Genomic DNA, 15,819 nt, shown 5'->3' on the forward strand with positions numbered 1-15,819 from the left:
CTCAGGGCATAGCTTTGAGGGATTTTTCCACCAATTTTCCTAACTCTCCTGTTCTTGGTCTCGAGTTGTTTTCTCAAAGGCTTCTATTTGAGATTCTTAAGAAAGTAATTTTAGAAAAGAAAAAAAAGGAAACAAAAACCTTGCTGTCTTTAAGTCATTGGAAAAGACTGGGTGATGACTGATGTGTCTGGTGGGCTTGACTGAAGCCTTTCGAGTTGGTGGGCTGTGAATGCCCCGGCCATCTGTCATGGAGTATGGCATACTGCAGCTCTTATCCCCTGTGGTTCCTAATAGACACAATCCATTTTTAATGCCTTGTGTCAGGTGTCCCTACTGCCCTCTAACCATTCCTAATAATCAGACAAAAGTGATATTTTAGGGTAACAGTTAATAAATAATGTGACTTATCCAATCACACCTTTCACTAAAATATTATTATCTTTTGGCAGATTCATTACTGTAGAGACATCAGGATCTGATGAAACATTCTCTAATTCTACCACTAGTACATTTTCCAGAGTTGTCTTTCTTTTAATTTAATTCTCTCTCTCTGAAAGCATACTGTCCATTGCAATTACCGAATGAGCATTTAATCTCATATTACTAAGGAATTTTAATCTTTGCCTATGGAAAGATGATTAAAAGGTCTTAAAGTTGCAATGATATGGATACATCTTATCCCAACCTGATGAAGCAAAGTTTCCTTTGTTCTTCTAAGTGTTAATAAAGGCAAACTAGTTTCCCCAAGCTCTTTACTGCAGTGATATAGAGCCTTACCACATAGAATGATAAATGTTTTGAAACACCATCCATTGAATAGAAAGGTCTGTAGCTCTTCCTTAGGCAGAGGTAGTCTGAAGGTAGAAAATCACAGCAGAAGTTTACAAATGCTGTTATAGTAGTTTGCTTTACATTATATTTCTCTGAAAGCAATAAAACTTGGTACTTATTTGGGGTGTGTGTGTGTGTGTGTGTGTGTGTGTGTGTGTGCCACTCCTGGGGCTTGAACTCAAGGCCTAGGCTCTGTCTGTGAGCTTTCCTGCTTAAGGCTAAAGGTCTATCATTTGAGCCACAGCTCCATTTCTAGCTTTTTGTGTAGCTAATTGTAGATAAGAATCTCATGGGTTTTCCTTGCTGGGCTGGCTTTGAACTGTGACTCTCTGATCTCAGCCTCCTAAGTAGCTGGAATTACAGGGGTAAGTTGCCCATGTGTGGCTTAATCTTTGAAGTTTTTCTCAGTTTTTGTTTTTTTCTTAACTATATTCTTTGTATCTCTGGTACTGGGGATCAAACCCAGGACCTTGCACTTGCTAAGAAAGTGCTTTGCTATGGAGCTACATCCCAGCCAATTCTTTGTACTTTGTATTACATTCTTTTTTATATTGGAGGAGGTGCATAGAATATCAAAAACTGATCATATTTTTTCATGCATTTTTAATTTTAATTTTTTTGGCATGGGGCTTAAACTCCAGGCCTGGGGACTGTCCCTGAGCAATACTTGTTCAAGTTTACCACTCACACTTTGGGTCACAGGGACACTTCTGATTTTCTGGTGGTTAACTGGAGATAAAGTGTCTCATGGACTTTCCTGCCTGGGTTGGCTTAGAACAGTGATCCTCAGAACTCAACTTCCTGAGTAGATAGGATTATAGGTGTGAGGCACAGTGCTAGGTTTTTTATTGTTATTATAAAGGTGATGTACAGAGTGGTTAAAGTTATATAAGTCAGGTGAACAGTACATTTCTTTTTTAAACAATGTAACCCCTTCCTTCTCTCTTTCCCAGTTTCTCCGTCTATCCCCACCCACAAGGTACATCGTTTCATTTTCAACTTAGTGTCTAGTGAGTACAATTTGTTGCATCTGTTCACTCTTTGGTCCACTATTTCTGTGTCCCCTTTAACACACCTAAGACAGATAAATGGACAAAAAAGACAAAAGGAAAAGAGAATGACAAAGAAAGCAACAAAGGAAAAAAAAACCTCTTGTTTCTGTTTCCTGGAGTTCATTTTTCTAAATATTATTTTATATGGTAAGGTGCACAGAGGTATTACACCTTTGTGTTCCTCTCCTAAGAATACCCTCCTTTGGTCTCATTGTGTGTGACTGCCTAGAGACCTGTATAATTTACATGTCCCAGTGCTGTTGTTGTTGTTTAACCATTCATTGTGTTTATTTGTAGATTCAGAAGCACATTCTAGCTACCACAAACAAGAGAAACCACATAAGTTAGGTTTCTCTGGGTCTGGCTTACTTCTTTGCACTTTTTAAAAGCTGTAAAAATGATTGAGGATTTTCTTTTGAACTATAATAGTTCATTTCAGTACATTACATAGATTATTTCAGTTAACATATTAATATTACACTATTGTAAAATAAAGACGGCATATGAATCTTTAAATTTTTCCAGGGCTCAATACGTTACCCTGAGTTTTAACATCAATTCACTGTCCCATTTTCCTGGAGCACAGCATGTCTTGTTAAAATAATTGTATACCTTAAATATTTCTAGTGCACAAAACCTTAGTCTGTTATCAGTGCCAGAAAAAAACACATGCATTTAAATCTATGGTATGTTGTTTATCTAAGAAGGTAATTTTCCTGGATTATTTTGCCTAGCTTCCAACTGTTGTCCTGGGTATGTTTACAACTGCACTGGTAGGCTGGTTTCTTAGAATGTTAGAAAGATGTCACTCTACATTATCATGTTCATGATATGGAGGACTTGGTAAAGAAGTTTTATACCCAGTCTCTTCAAACTCTGCTGGCAAGACACCCCTGACTTTCATGACATAATTCTGTTCTGACTCCTGGTGCTGTAAACAGGCCACAGACTTATAAATTCCCATTGAGCAACCAGACAATTGCATTGTTTTGGATAATGCATTTCTTTCTCTAGAAATCTCCTCAAATTTCAAGCAAACTGGTAAAATAGTTCCTTCCTTCTGTTAATCGATGTGGGATTATATTTGTGAAATAAATAGAATATCCCCATTTCTCAACTGCAAACAATTGAAATGTCATTTTAATAGTTATATTTGAACTTGGTGAAGATACATTTTAGAACAGAGTTTGCTTACTTTCATTTTCCTGCAGGACTTCTTTGCCATGGCTTCTTAGGAAAACACTTTAAAGATTACATAGAAGTGTATTAAGCAGATGGTTTGGTAATCACACAAAACCAGCACAAGAAATTATGTACAGATCTTTCACTAGTTTTTAGACAATGATGATAGAATCAGAAATTCACAGAAAGAATATCTAAGAACTTCTAACCATCCACAGATGAATAAGGAAATAGATATATTTTGTTTGCATGTTTTTTTCTTTATTAGCCAGATCTGTTTTGATTATTTGGGCTGACATGTTGACAGATCCATGCAGTCCTTGATTACATAGGTAAAAGAATATACATTAAGCTGAATAGAGAAATGATAGCAACGTAGGCTAAGTTTAGCTTCTTATTCAAATGTACAATTCAATATTTCTCCCTCTGAATGAGATCAGTGAGTGAGTGTGTGTGTGTGTGTGTGTGTGTGTGTGTGTGTGTGTGTGTGTGTGTGTTGAGAATAGGGATCTGATAAATTGGTATGGTTTTTAGGAGGAGACACTTGGGAAAGCAAGTATTAAAGCTTTGTTTCCAAAGTGGTGAACAGCTCAGTATTTCTAACAGAAATAAATTCAACAATGGAGTTTGGGGCATTTCTATATTTGTAATTTGGATTTTCTAGTTGAAGAATCACTATTATATACTATACTCACCTAACAAAGAAAGCCATAATAATTTCAATATGGCCTTATGAGTCTCTTGTGATTTTCATAGAGTTTTACTTGGGCAAAAATAGGACTGGACCTTAAAAAAAAAACAAAAAAAACAAGATTCCTCTAATTACAGAAGATTCCTCTAAGGATAAATAGAACTGAATTGGGATAGAACTACTCACTTGAGGTTCTGGTTTTGGCTTTTGGAATATAAATTCTTGTTTCATGAAATTCTTGGCAAAAGTAAAGAAAACAACAAAGTAAGGTATACTTGGTAGAGTATATTTAAATTTTTTCCTTTTGTAGGATATGATTGCTGGTAAATATAGTTTTAATTCTGTGATCTCAGTTTATCTTCCACAAAAAGACAATTCAATTAAAATTTGTACAATAATTAAAAAAAAAGAGTTCTGGTGTTAATGTAACCTGAATTCAATTCTTAGCTTGGAATTAAGTTTTATTGTTAATGTTTTATTTGGCTGTGTGAGTCTTGCTATGTAGCAAGGGTAGCCTCAAACTCAAGATTCTCCTGCCTCAGTTTCCTGAGAAACTGAGATTACAAACATGGGAACACTATACTAGGCTCTTCAACTTTGTAATTTGTATTTACTGGACTTCAGTAAATGTGATTTTTTTTCCCACTTCCTCAGTTTTATCATGAAGACTAAAGATCATGTGAGTCTCTCTCCACTTCTCTTCAATCTAGTATTAGAATGCCTAGCTACAGCAATAAGACAAGATGCAGACATAAAGGGGATCCAAATAGGGAAAGAAGAAATAAAACTCTCCCTCTTTGCAGATGACATGATCTTGTATTTAAAGAATCCCATAGACTCCACTCCCAAATTACTCAAGCTGATTCAAAACTTTGGCAAAGTAGCAGGTTATAAAATTAACCCCCCAAAATCAATGGCTTTTCTGTATGCCAACAATGAGAAAAGTGTGGCTGAAATTAGGAAAGCAACTCCATTTGTAATAGCCCCACAAAAAATAAAATACCTAGGAATTAACTTAACTAAAGAAGTGAAGGACCTCTATGATGAAAACTTTAAAATCTTGAAAAAGGAAATCAACACAGAACTTAAAAAATGGCAAAACCTCCTATGCTCCTGGATTGGAAAGATTAACATCGTGAAAATGGCAATACTTCCCAAGGCTATCTACAAATTCAACACAATACCTATCAAAATTCCACCCTCATTCTTCAAGGAAATAGAAGAGGCAATCCAAAAATTCATATGGAACAATAAAAGACCCCGAATAGCAAAAACGCTCCTCAACGGAAAGAACACGGCTGGAGGAATATCAATACCAAATTTCAAACTCTACTATAAAGCCATAGTAATCAAAACAGCTTGGTATTGGCATAAGAACAGACCTCAGGACCAATGGAATAGAATTGAAAACCCAGAAATGAACCTACAGACCTATAGCCATCTAATCTTCGATAAGGGAGCTAAAACAATAGAATGGAAGACAGACAGCCTCTTCAGTAAATGGTGCTGGCAAAACTGGTTAACTACATGTAGAAAACTAAAGCTAGATCCTTATATATCACCCTGCACCAGAATCAACTCCAAATGGATCAAAGACCTTGAACTCAAAGCAGACACTCTGAAAACATTACAGGATGGAATAGGAGAAACCCTGGGTCTCCTTGGCTCAGGCCAAAATTTTCTGAATAGAGACCCGGAAACACAACAAATCAAAGAAAGGTTGGACAAATGGGATTGTATAAGGTTGCAGAGCTTCTGCAGGGCAGATGACATAGCTAGCAAGATCAATAGAAAGCCCACGGACTGGGAGAAGATCTTTACTAGCCATACAACGGACAAGGGTCTCATATCTAAAATATACTTGGAACTCAAAAAATTAAACCACCCAACAACAAATCCTCAAAGAAACAACTGCCCAATAAGTAAGTGGGCGAAAGACTTAAAGAGAAGCTTCTCTGAAGAAGAAAGAAGGATGGCCAATAGACACATGAAGAAATGTTCAACATCCCTAGCCATAAAAGAAATGCAAATCAAAACAACATTGAGATATCACCTCACTCCAGTTAGAACAGCAAAAATCAAGAACTCTAACAACAACAGATGCTGGAGGGGATGTGGACAGAAAGGAACCTTACTTCATTGTTGGTGGGAGTGTAAACTTGTTCAACCACTTTGGAAAGCAGTATGGAGGTTCCTCAAAAGACTTCACATAGAACTCCCCTATGACCCACCAATCCCACTTTTGGGCATTTACCCTAATGTTTACAAAAAAGACCACACTAAAGCTACCAGCACAACTATGTTTATTGCAGCATTATTTACCATAGCTAAGATATGGAACCAACCCAGATGCCCCTCAATAGATGAATGGATCAAGAAAATGTGGTATATATACACAATGGAATTCTATGCCTCCATCAGAAAGAATGACATTGCCCCATTTGTTAGGAAATGGAAAGGCTTGGAAAAAATTATATTAAGTGAAGTAAGCCAGGCCCAAAGAAACATAGGTCCCATGGTTTCCCTTATTTGCAATATCTAGTATAGGTATGAGTCAAGCGAAAAAAGTCAGAGAATGTGATGTTAGGAAAACAAACCCTCAAATATGTATTTTAATGTTTTTGTTTCTTTCATGCATGTGTTTCTAACGCATTTATAAGATTATTTCTTGGTTGCTTTGTATGTCCCTCCCCCACAGTGTAACCCCTGCTTTCACTATATTTGATGTCAGTATAACATGTGGAGGAGATGGGGACAAACAAGTCATTTAAGGATTCAGGTGGACCTGTTGCAACAATGAGAAGTACAAAATGTCATGTCAAAACCAGCTTTACAATGTCGGAGGGGGGGAGGGGGGGTATGATTGGGTGGGGGGGGGAGGGGGGAGGCTGGGAAGGGAGGTGAAGGGTAAACAAAGGAGGAGGCTGCAATGCTTGGTAAGAAATGTATGCATTATCCTGACCATGTAATTGTAACCCCTCTGTACAGTATGTTCTCAAATAAAATAAAATAAAATTAAAAAAAAAAAAAAGATCATGTGAGTTCTTAGCATAGAATCTATACTATAACACTAAAAACATATAGTTTCAAAATATAGTAAAAATATAAAATACTTAAGATAAAACTTTGTTAATTCAAGTGAGTGTGTGTATGTGTGTGTGTGCGTGTGCATATGTGTGTGTGTGTGTGTGTGTGTGTTGGTTTTCCCCTTGTAGCTACAAAGCTTTCCTCTTGAGCACTATGAAAAAAATGTTTGAAATAAAATGACCTGCTGAAAGTACAGAAAGCTGATTCCTTGACCTTGAAAGAGCGTTTATGAATTCTGAAAGGGTGAAGAAAAATATAATTAGCTATCTACCTACTCATCCACGTGGTTATTGAGGAAGTCCTGGTCCATCTGTTTTTATAACAACTACACAAGTTTCAACAGCATCAGCTGCATTTAGCAAGGCCCAGTAGCCTTCAGGAGCATGACCTTGAGGAAGGCTGAAATCAGCTGGGATAGTGTGACAGCAATTCTCTTTCTCACACTCTGAGATTGCAGCGTTTTTGAGGAAGGGAAGCTCAATTGAGCCTAACCATTTGCTTCCCCAGAAAGTATTAGTCATAAAGGCCGGTGATGCAAAAATGGCGCCTTCAACTCAGGCTTCTGGCTGCTGTTCCCAAGCATTTTCTGATTAGTCATGCTTATACCAAATCTGGTAGAAACTGGACCCCATACTGTCCTGTTTGGGGAAGCTATTGTGTTATCTCTGTCCCTATCTAAAATGCAGAAGTTGCTTTGAAGACACTATTATTGCACTTGTGTTCACACCGGCAAATTAGGAAATGTTGAAAAGCAATATCCCTGGCCTCCATCTTGTGTACCTAGGCAAAGCCCATAATTCCATTTTCATTGACCCAAATCATCACGTACCTCATCCCCTCAGGTAACCACAGTGGCAAGATAGCCTCCTGTCAAGTGATCCTTCCCTGCTTGGACTCATGGGACAAATTTAAGATAATGTTTGTATAAATCTACACTGGAAAGTCCACCATAAGAACATACGAAGTCCACATATGTGGACACAGAACAATTAGAGATCTGTAATATTTGCATTGAAAATGATTTCTTAGTGGAGGCCTGTCTGTGATTGAGGCCCAGCACTGATGACTCGCACTTATAATCCTAGCTACTCTCGAGATGAGATCTGAGATTTGTGGCTCCAACCCACAAAGGAAAGTCTGTGAGGCAGTTATTTCCAATTAAACACCAAGAATCTGCAAGTGTAGCTGGGGCTCAGGTTGTAGAATGCTAGCTTTTACAGCAAAAGCTCAGGAATAATATCTAGGCTCTGAGTTCAAGCTCTGGGATCATCACCTAAGGAAAAAAAGAGAAAAAGAAAATTGCTTGATGTTGCTTTGAGACAGATCCTTTAAGTTTGTGCTTTATTTAGATCTATAAAAAGAATATGATTTTTTATTCTGGATCTATACTTTTGCTTTTGCTTTTCAATGCTTAGAGAGGGAATCTTAACAGTATTTTTTTTAATATTCAGAAAAGGAATATTCTGCGTTTTAGTAATGTAATTGCAGAAAATCCTGTATTTTTATTTGAAGGTCTTTAATCTTATAGGACACAAATATTTCGCAGAGAAACTGTCTCTAAAGAAGATATGTAATCATTAGGGACTTCAGTGATTTCTCCCTCTTATAATTCTTCCTCTTAATTATACATGATAATTAAATCTTCTTGATAAGTTTAGTTAATATTGGACAACTGTAATTGTTTTATAGTTGTATAATCTCTCTTATCTATATAACTTTAAAATACCAGAACTTGATTTGGAAGAAGTGAAATGCTGAAGTAAAATGTAAAATATTTCCTGGAAGAGAGACAAAAGTTTAATACTTTAATTTTATTTAGCATGCTACATGTTACTGTCTAATAATTCTCGTTTTTCTTTTTCTTTTTTTCTTAGTATGTGTATGCTAGTTATAGGACTTAAATTCAGGACTTAATGATCCTCTTTACTTTTTTCCTCAAGGCTGGTGCTCTGCCATGTGAGTTACAGCTCCATTCTGCTTTTTGCTAGTTTACTGGAGACAATAGTCTCACAGATTTCCTGCCTGGGCTGGCTTCAAGATGTAATTTTCCAATCATGGGCTCCTAATTAGTTAGGATTACAGTCATGAGCCACCAGCACCCTGTTTTGCCTAATTTGTGACAGTATTAGACCACAGTATGGGACTATGTTGATGAAAATTACTAAGATTTCTCAAAGCAGGTGGTTTGGAGTTGCCACCCACTTGCTGAGTTGTGTCTGGAGTCTAGCTTGCCTGGACCTTGTACTGGGCCCAGCACCACCAGTGTAGGGCACCCAGATCCTGTCTGAGGCTGGGACTGCTTCATGTTGGCCCCTTTCAGTATACATATTCTTCCTCCACTTTGGCTTTTCTCCAGCATCTCTACTATTCTGTGTCCATTACTGGGTGATTGCTGGGGGCCAGGGGACTGGGGTGTTGGATGCTCTGTTTCCTTAACCTTATTCCTCATTTTTCTTCCTTACTTCACTTTCCTTCAGCTTCTTTATCCTCTCACCCTGTTAGGAAAGAGAGAAGCCAAAATACAATTAAAGTGGTCTTTTTCTGAGACACTGGCCCATAAGGGTTCTTTCTAGAGAGGCTGAGGTACAATATACTTTTCAGAAAAACAAAACAAAATCAACAACAAAACCAATTCTTTCTACACACACACACACACACACACACACACACACACACACACACACACACACACACACACGATCTGGCTAGCTGGCTGTAGGTGTTCTAGGAGAGAACAAGTGCTCCAAACACTTGGAAAATTCTCTATAAAGGATTGAACAATAACCACCAGGATGCAAGCTATTTCCTGGGGATTAATGAGTAGCTGGGAGGAATTGGTGGCCTTCTACTGTAGCCTGGGCAGTTAACCTCAGCCAGGCAGTACTTCCTGAGAAACGCCTGCTCAGAGGCCGTGATTGCTATTGTCAGGTCTATACATGTAAGAACACTTTTAGTGTGATTTTATTCCAATGTGCCCTTTGCTTCTGAAAGCCTAAGCAGCAACATGCAGAGCATTTGGCAGCTAATGACGGAGCACTTGTTACCCAACAGGACACGCCCTATGGCATTAACCAAGCCAACTGGCATAAGGTTTAAGGAGGAAAAAAATAATGTTTTATTATGGTAAAAATACCTTATTAAAAACTTTAAAATATCACATACATGGCGATATTTATTCAAATTAGAGAAAAACAGATCTGGTTTCATCAAGAGTCCAATTAAAACATTTCTCTTAAGAGTGAAGATATTTTTGCTTTGTGCTTATAATACTACTTCAAAAACTTACAAATCCTTCTGCCCATTTCAGGCTAAACTTCATACAAACAATATGGGTTCTTTTCTGATATATATATATATATATATATATATATATATATATATATATATATATATATATATATCAATGTTAGTTGTGGGGCCTGGGCCTGGGCACTATCTCTGTGCATTTTTTGCTAAAGGCCAGCACTCTACCACTTTGAGCCATAGCACCACTTCTGGTTTTCTGGTGATTAATTGGTGACAAGAGTCTCATGGACATTCCTGCCTGGGTTACCTAAGAATCTCTAATTCTGCATAGCTAGGATTAGAGGTGTGAGCCACCATTGTCTGGCCTGAAAGTATTATTATTCAAGTTTATGAAAAAAGGGAAATTATGGAAAAATATTTTTACCTAGATATACTCATTTTTATTTTTTCATTTTTAATTGCGATTTTTATTTATGTCATCTCCAAAGAGCTTAGACTGAAGATGATTTTATCATTTATGATGTTTGTATTTTAAATGAACTAAGTTTGAGTCAATGATTGTCACTAATGTCAAGCTAACATCCCAGAGGACTGAGTCTGCTAGTACCTGACTATCTCCTGCCTATACTTCCTATTTCCAAAAAAAGTAGTAGCTAACCAACCTGTCCTCAGGATCCTGGAACACTGCAGAGTGCTCCTTTATTACTCTTCCCTTGTTTGTCCCAAGAAGTCTATGAAGTCATCATTAATGGATGAGAGGTAGATTCTTCTATTCTGTTTCCTACTTGAACATAATTTTGAAGTAATTGATTATGGAAAGTGGAAAAAACAGAATAAACCAAAGAAAAGAATACAGAAAGATGTGTTTCTAGATTCTATCACCCCTTTCTGAAAGTTGTGGTCACCCCTCTCTGAAGGGTGTGGACAGAAGCATATAGACCAGTTTGGGGTGAATCAGAAGGGATGGAGCAGTATGAGGACATGGACACAGAACCTGCCATCCAGTCCTGCACTTTGGTTGTTCTTTGGGTGCACTCAATGGGTGGTCTTAGCCTTTGTGTAAGGGGCTGGATTCTACAGATGGGGACCTTCTTCAGCCTGCCTAGAGATGGAATGGAATGAAAGCATTCTCTCTTTTTCTAATTCCAGTATTAGAAATTGGAATTAAACCATTAAACAGTATGGTAATTGGTAGCAGAACAAGTCTGGCTTCCAAAATTATACATTTACATAAAGCTAAAGCTAGAACTCCAAACTCATTCATTCACAAGACTAATGTACAAATAAGAATAAAGTCAGAAAACAAGTAACGCTACTAAAAAAAGTCACATGGCTCAAATTAAGGTCAGGAGAATTCGAGGTCCAAGTTATAAGCAGATGATTTAATAAACTCCTTGTACTGCTCATGTCTGCTCTGGACTCCATAATGATTCCTGACTGATAAGGCACACAATAGGTAACAATTCCACACAGGCAAGAAGGAACTACGAGTCTAACCACATACAGAATCACTAATATCCTTCTGCTCTCTACTGACCTTAGACCCAGTGGATATCACTTTTCTATTATAATAATTTGGGTTCCTCTTGATCTTATTTCTTCCTCTTCAGCCCGGATGTAGCTTAGTTAAAGACTCAGGAGAGTATTAGTGAGTTCCAGTTTTCCATTGATTTGGCCAAAAGAATTTAACCTTGATACTGGAATCTCCAAAACAAGAATTCAAAAAAGCTTGATGGGTTTGCTGTAAGAAGTAAAGAGAATAGGACTCAGGAATTAAAAGAGGCATTTAACTCAGTCCTCATTACAAAAAGGCTGGTCTAGATGTCTTGATACCCTTATTTCACACATGAGGATACCAGTGTACACAAAGAGCAGTGTGGTACTCCTAGAACTATCCTTTCAGACTTTAGTTACTGGAATTATTCAAAAGCACATTTGCAAAGGCCACTATAACAAATTCTACAGACTGAGTAGTTTAGATAACAGAAACTTTTTGTTTCACAGCTGAGGAAAATGGCAGTTAAAGATCAAGTTGTCAGTAGGGCTGACTTCTTGACTTTTCTCTCTGGCTTGCCGATGGCTATTTTCTTCTCATGTCTTTACTTGAGCTTCCTTCTGTGTGTATCTAGGTCAGATTAATGGCTTCTTATAATGGCACAGCCATATTGGATTAGAAGCCACTGTAATGACCTTAAGTTGCTTACCTCTTTAAAGTCCTTATCTCTAAATACAGTCCCATTGCAAGTACTGAGGGGTAGTATTTCAACATCTGATTTTGGGGAAAAATATAAGGCAGATACAACAAATACCTGAAACAAGTAACTTCGAAAGAAAAAGGGTTAATTTTGACTTATGGATTCAGAGCCTCTAGCTTATAATCTGACTACTCTGTTGATCTGGGGCACTAGAGAGATAGCACATTATGGCAGAGACTGAAGGAGAGCAAAACTACTCATTCATGGAAGAGACCTGGGTTCACAGTGCCCATGGAGAACATGACCTGGACACTTCTAGGAGGCCCCATTTGATTTTTGTTTTGTTTTGGTTTATGCAAGTAGTAGAGCTAGAAATCAGGACCTGGATGGTATCCTTTAGTGTTTCATTCAAAGTTGATGCTCTAGCACTTGAACCATATCTTCTCATCAGTGTTTTGCTGGTTAATTGGTGTTAATAGTCTTATAGACTTTTCTGCTTGGGCTAGCTTCTAAGCACAACCCTCAAAATCTCAGTCATCTGAGTAGCTAGGATTACAGGTGTGAGCCACTGATACTGAGCAGGTCCATCTCTTAAAGTTTGTTCCATGTCTGAAGAGTGCCTGAACTTTAACCATGGGCCCCTTGTGGTACTCAAATCCAATCAACATAACAGGATATACAGTAGAGCTTATCACAAAGGGCAAGTGCCAACAAGAAGGGAGTAACCCTAGGCTACCCTAGGTGGTCTTAGAAGTAAGGCCAGAGGTTAAACTACCTTCCAGCTATGTGTTTAGGCACAGTGCTTTGGCACATAATTAATGCCAAAGACTCCACCCTTTCTAAATAACATATCCAAACTGGACTGCTAAAATCTCCTTTCTTCCTAGCCTAGGAACTTGATCCTTTGAAACTCTTGGGAAAAAAGAGCAGCAGAACAAATGGCAAGGTATTCCATGACCACAAATCTTTGTCTCTATTTTATAAGGATGGAGACACATATTATCAGGGAGTTCTTACAATCAAGTGGTTAAATATACCCAAAACCAAGCCCAGTTATCTGTCTCTCGGCTTTTTCAGATATAGATGATTTGGAAGTCATTTATTGCTTTCATATCTAGTGCAACTTTAAGGAACTCAATGCTTTGTAGATTTAATATTTTGTTATGCTGAATGATTTGAAAATATTCTGAATGCCAGGAGGGCACTTAACACAGAGAATAAAGGAGTGAGTCGTTTGTAGCCACATATGCATAGGTGCTCTGGGAAACTTGTGCTGTTAAGAATGAAGAAGGACCCTGCCCTTTTCCATTTCAGCCATGCTTCTCCACCATGTATGGTGGGGGCAGCAGTTCGGTAAATAAACTTCTTCTCCTTCCTGAATAGCACATGGTGTTCTCCTTATCGGCTACCTAATGAATCCTATCTATTTAATATACCTTACATATGGTGCTGTGACTCGGATGGGGTTTTTGAGTTGGAAATGTTAGAATTTCCTAACCACCCCTTTTCTGCGAACTCAACTGCCTTGAGACACCACATGAGACTTTCACCACTACAATTGCTGGCCTTCACATCCACATCCACACCACTTCTCTACTCTGGTGAGTGAAACTATTCTCTGTGGCTCTCTGTTGCTCAGTCTCTGTTCAGATGTGGTGGCATGCCAGAGAGCTCCTACGGCCTTTAGCTGAAAGGCTGGTCACCTCTGAAGCCAAGGACACTTGGTTTTAGGGTTTGGCCATTTTCTCTCTAGAGGGCTCTGGAGGAAGTCGGGACGCCGCTTCTGCCTGGTCAGCTTTCCTTCACTCACCAGACTGACTCACCTACACATTTAATGGGGGACCTACGAGTCACGGCCGAGCCATGAAACCCCTTTGAAATGCCTCCTGCACTCCCTGGAAAGCCAGAGCACCCAAATTTTTGCCATTCTCAGATGTAGACAGTTTTTTGCTACTTCAATGGTAAATGGTCAGAAGTCTGTTTATTTTCAGACTCTCTTTGCTCTCTCTCTCTCTTTCTCTCTCTCTGCCAATCATGTCTAACTTTCCCTATCTCTCCCTTTCTCTTTTCTACAACATTTTGGCTTGTGCCCTGAAGAGTGTGATGCAGGCTGGGTCCCAGGGACCCCCCTCTAGGTTCCCTCTCAAAGGCTAGTCATTCTAGGTTTGAATTGTCAGAGTTTCCATTTGTTTAGGTTTTCTTGGCGTTTTTTTCAGAAATTTGCCATCTTGAGTTTGCCATCTTGGCCATGTGGTGGGCCTCATCTGACTCTTAACCTTCCACCAAGCTTACTTCTACACCTACTTATGCAGCCTCCCCCGTGAGAAACCCCCATTTGTAGCCTCCCCAGTGAGGCCCCCATGAGGTGTTCCCTCTTTTGCGGCCTCCCCTACAAGGTTCCCCCTCCTTTGGGGCCTCCCATGGGGGGCCCCCTCTGTGGCCTCTCCTGCAAGGCCCCCTCCCCTGAGGGATCCCTCCTCTGCCTTTGTACTGAGGGTAGAACCTGAAGCTCCATGTGTGCTAGAAGCAGTGCACCCTCACTGTCAAAATCTTTAGCTTTCTCTAGCATTGACAAAGTGGCAGATGCGCCATCTTGGCATCATGGGAGCTCAGCTGCTATTTTGTGCCAACTCGATTTTGCATCAACCTCAACTTGATTCTGTGTGTGCACGCCTATAATTGTGTGTGTGTGTCTGTGTAAACTTGTTATCTGGCATTGTAATCAAGTTATTTGACTTAAATTGTCTGAGATTCCTGAAGTTTGTTCAGTTTGGATTTGTAGTTCAGTGCCAGCCAGTCTACATGCAGTCCAGATCCAGTCCATCTCTTCCAACCTGGAAGACAGGCCTCCCTCCTGTCTAGACCATACTGCCTACCTCCACCATGGTAAAAGTCAACTGGAGTCTCACTTGGCTCCATCACACATAGCTGATTTCCTGGTGAAAGATTGCTTTGGATTTGTAAAAGCTAAGGCTCTTTCTGTAACTTTGGCTATAAGGACAAGGTTAGTTCTACTTATTCTATTTGATCTTCTTGTTGCTTTAATTGGAAATAACAAAGGGTTTTTGTGGCAAAGATTGTAGTTCAAACCCAGCCTGGGCCAAAAAATCCCTAAGACTCCATCTCCCAGCTAACCTGCAAAGAGCCAGGCTAGAAGCATGGCTCAAGACTCATTTTTGGGGGTGGGAGGGGAGGGGGTCAGGTTGTGGGGCCTGAACTCTGGGCCTGGGCACTGTCCCTCAGCTACTCAGCTCAAGGCTAGCGCTATATCACTTGAGCCACAGCACCACTTCTGGCTTTTTCTGCTTATGTGGTGCTGAGGAATTGAAACCAGGGCCTCAGGCATGCAAGGCAAGTGCTCTACCACTGAACCACCTTCCCAGCCCCAAGATTCTTATCTCTAATTAACCAGCAAACACTGGAAGTGTAACTCAACATGGTAGAGCACTAGCCTTGAGCATAAGTGCTCAGGGACAGTGCCCAGGCCTTGAGTTCAAACCTCCTTGAATACCAATTGAGACAAGCCATCCCAGCA

At 39.2% G+C, this 15,819-nt stretch overlaps 1 long non-coding RNA gene across 1 annotated transcript; it reads right to left on the reverse strand.

Annotated features, from left to right (window-relative positions):
- Window positions 1-1,275: 1,275 nt before the first annotated feature.
- Window positions 1,276-3,066, reverse strand: LOC122121196. Its single transcript, XR_006149911.1, has 3 exons — window positions 3,056-3,066; window positions 2,791-2,796; window positions 1,276-1,351 (listed from the first exon to the last, which is right to left on the reverse strand). It is a non-coding gene; the product is annotated as an uncharacterized LOC122121196 (long non-coding RNA).
- Between the last annotated feature and the right edge of the window lie 12,753 nt (window positions 3,067-15,819).

This window comes from Dipodomys spectabilis, unplaced genomic scaffold (genome assembly GCF_019054845.1).
Source record: "Dipodomys spectabilis isolate Male_0828 unplaced genomic scaffold, ASM1905484v1 ptg000187l, whole genome shotgun sequence".
In the NCBI taxonomy this organism is placed as follows: domain Eukaryota; kingdom Metazoa; phylum Chordata; class Mammalia; order Rodentia; family Heteromyidae; genus Dipodomys; species Dipodomys spectabilis.